The sequence below is a fragment of the Myotis davidii genome, unplaced genomic scaffold (genome assembly GCF_000327345.1).
Source record: "Myotis davidii unplaced genomic scaffold, ASM32734v1 scaffold104, whole genome shotgun sequence".
NCBI lineage: Eukaryota > Metazoa > Chordata > Mammalia > Chiroptera > Vespertilionidae > Myotis > Myotis davidii.
The window spans coordinates 950,807-954,578 of NW_006296625.1; positions in this window are offsets into that span (position 1 = coordinate 950,807).

Sequence of the window (3,772 nt, forward strand, 5' to 3'; positions counted from 1 at the left end):
GCGCGCACACGTGGTGGCTTTTATTTCTTTGCACGTGTTTGTGGTCTTCCTCGTAGAGCCTTCCACCTCCCGCAGCCCCACCTCTCCGGCCTCCCCGAACCGAGCCCTGTCTCCGCGCACACCCAATAAGCTGCTGGGCAGCTCGAGGCACCAAAGGCGGGAGCCAGGCGGACGTGGGACCTGAGCCGCGCGGTTAATTGGGAGCGATTAGGTCCCGAGAGACGTCAACTCCAGCGGATAAACTCCCACGGAGCGGGGCGCCTGGGAGCTGGGAAATGCCCAGGGAGGACGTGCGCCCCCAGGGAGGCTTGTTGAGAGTTGACTGGCGAGGTTAGGAGGTGGCGGCGGGGTACGTCGGGTGGAGAGAGTCCTGGGGGCGGAGCTGGGGAAGCTGCGGCTCGGTGGGGAGAGCGGCTCGGCTCGCAGTGCGCCCGGAAACACGCCTCGCCACCACCTCAGCCACCACCAACGGAAAATTTGTCAGTGCTGTAGCCCTTCCTGCCACCGAGGTGGCTCAGGTCTAGACGAGGCGAGCAGCGCCGGGCCCGGTGATGCTCCCAAGAAAGTGGTGGAGGCCACGGGGGAGTCTGGGGCGCGCGAGCCGCGGCCGAAGTGCGGTAGCCGGCGCGCAAGTGGGCCGCCCAGGACAGGGATCAGGCAGTGGGTTAAGTGGGCATGTTAGGCGCTGAGTCCAAGTGTGTGTGAGTGTTAAGTAAGCCTTCGCCATCTAGCAGAGAATGCTTAATGAGAAAATGATTGGAAGCAAATGTTTATTTTTCCCTCAGGCATTTAAAACCTTTCAGTGGCTTTAAAGTTTACTACTGTTTTTCCCACAACGTCCATTCATTCAGTCTCCTGTTAGAGTTAGGTTTAGCTGGACATTTTAAGGTAGTTTTTTGCCATTACGTTCTTTTCATTCTTTTTTTCTTCTTCTCCTCTTTTTAGTTCCTTTTTTTCTTGTTTTTTTTTTTATGTTAAAATAAAATATAAAGACGTCAGCCTTAGGAGACCAGTAGAGAAAGTTGCAGCCACTGATACTTCCTTGTTTCCTAGTAAATCGGTTTTTTGAAAACGTGAACTAGGTTTCTTTTAGAAATGAGGCCTGCCATCCAAACATAGCTTTCACCTGGGATGGAGGATTGGCCTGGATTGAAATTTCTTTTGAAGTCTCATGCAAGAAGGGGCTGGTTTTGTAAATAGGTGAACCTGGAATTTGACCACGTAAGAGTCAGGAAATTGGTGGAGTCTACAATCTGTGGGGCTCTGGTGTCTGGAAAATTTTACAGTCCCGGATTGATGTGAACATGTAACATTAGGTAGAATATTCCAGCCAACTTTCCATCTTACAATGTATACAAGGAGATCGTTGTGTTGTATTATTATTACATCAAAAGCCATAACATTTATTATTAACTTGTGTAAGATTCACATCGATTTAGATGTGGTTACTTTAATAAATGATAGAGAGAAACATTACTGATGTTTTTTATGTTCACCCCCTCCAAGGTGATATATAATTAATCCTATTACCTAATGAGCCTGATAAATAATTTTCACCTGTCAGGATCTACTAAAACATTCAGCAATAATGATCTGCACTCAATTTGGCAGCAAAATATATACTGTATGGATAATGACTTTTTTAAAAAAGAGTATGCTTAAAATATTTATGGCTTTGAAATTTACATTATGATGCCTTCCGTGGCCTTTAATTTGGGGCAAATTATACATTGTATATTCACAGAGGGTTAGAGACAAACTTTGTTGGTGCTGACACTTTATATGTCCTACGTGTTGCCCTTGAACCTGAAATGGGTACAACATCCCCCCCCCCAAGGATGTTCATGTTTAACAGGTTTCTATGGCCTTACAGAATTTCTAAATTTTGACAAATGATTTTTTTCAAGAGGTTCAAGTTTGGATAATTCTCCATTCCCTAGGCTTAATCAGCCTATCAATGTCTTTAGTGGTAGATATGAAATAAATGATGTAGTTTTCAGTACAATATGCTAATGTGAAGCTTTGTATTTTATATTTCTGGAGTCTGAAATTATAATGCTTGAGCATTTAGATAGAGGTGCTAGGTCCACATTAACACAATGAATAGTGTCATTTCCTAGGAGATTGTGCAACTACAGCCAACCCTGGGGTACAGGCCATCTTTGGCAATTGCTGCTTATGATTTTAAATGAGCTTTAGAACAGTTGGATGTTAAATGAATAAAGGAAAGTTAGTTTGAGCTGTGAGTCTAACAAGACTATTAATAATAAAGGAAATTATAAGAAAATTATTTCAAGAGGGGTGTAACTAACTAATTCCCTGCCAGCCTGGGAATCCCCAAATCTTACTTTAATAACAGTTTTTGTAGCACATTAAGGCTCTTGCCAAGAACAAGGGCACTGTGATTAATGAGGTACTTCAGGGATGGATTCACTTGGTAGACCCAAGTTTTCACTGCCAAGAAGCAAGAAGAGTGTGTTTAAAGATCTATTTCAGATTAAAAATATATTGTTAATTATGCAAAAATCATTATTATAAAGGTATCTTTAATGGTATAATATGTGGTGTAAAGTATATATATATATATCCTAGCCTCCTGATGAGATCGATGGCAAGAACAAGAGATGATTTACTTCAGATACTTGCTTCCAATCTTTATAAATTGGTGGAGATTAGAAAGTCCATTCCCTTACTGTTCTTTAAGATTTACCAGACAACTTTGTTTCCTGGTGTTTTCTGTCTTCACCTGTTCTTTGCTTAATAGACAAGCTGTTCAACTATGAGGGGACATAATTCTTTGAATGTTGTCTGTCTATTTTTAATCCCCCCTCTTTTTAGGAAAAGTTTACAATAATAGTGGTAGTAGAGGAACACATGATTTGCACTTATGCATCAAATGTGGTTTTCAGAAGTAGCATGGGAAACTGTGGCAGATACATGTAATTCATCGCTTTGTACAGTGTATCTTTGGTGTAACGTAATGGATTGGAATTTATTGATATTTTAAACTAGAAAAATATTCTAGTCACCCAAGCTAGGAACCTGGAAGTCATTCTTGATGCCTTCATTTTTCTCATACTTGCTCCGAATGGCCATTCAAATGATCATTAAATTCTATGTGTTCACTTTCCAAATATTTTTTCAAATCTGTTCCCTTTTCTCCTTCATGACTGCCACAAACTCTGGTTGTTTCTCCATTGGATTATATGTGATATTCTCCTACTTAATCATCTAGCTTTTGTTCTCAGCCTTTCAGCTCTATTTTAACATCACAATGTTCTCCCTAAAATGAAAACCTCATCATATCATTCCCTTGATTAAAATATTTTCATGACACTTCACCATGTACTCATTCATTCATTCATTTATCCATCTGTAAACATGTGAGTGTCTATTATTTGCTAATTCCCAATTAATAAGGCAAAGGCCTCAAATCTCAAGGAGCAAAATGACTACACAATGGAATGACTAGAAATTTGTGAACAAGTATGAAACAACATTATCTGAGTTATTATAGAAGTAAGTACAAAGTCTCAAGGGAAAAGAGAGGGAAGTAGAAATGAAGGCAGAAAGGTAAGTACAGGCTTCAAAGAGGAAGTGAGGAGTGAACTGTTTTGACAAATGAGGAGTTAATTTTCAAGTGGTAAAAGCAAGGGAAAATGAGCAATCCTGGTAGAGAAAACAGCTTGGGCATAAAAATGGAATTGTGAATCAACATAGTAATTCTAGATACTGTTAAGTATTTGCAGGATAAGGGCAGTGACAAGAAAAG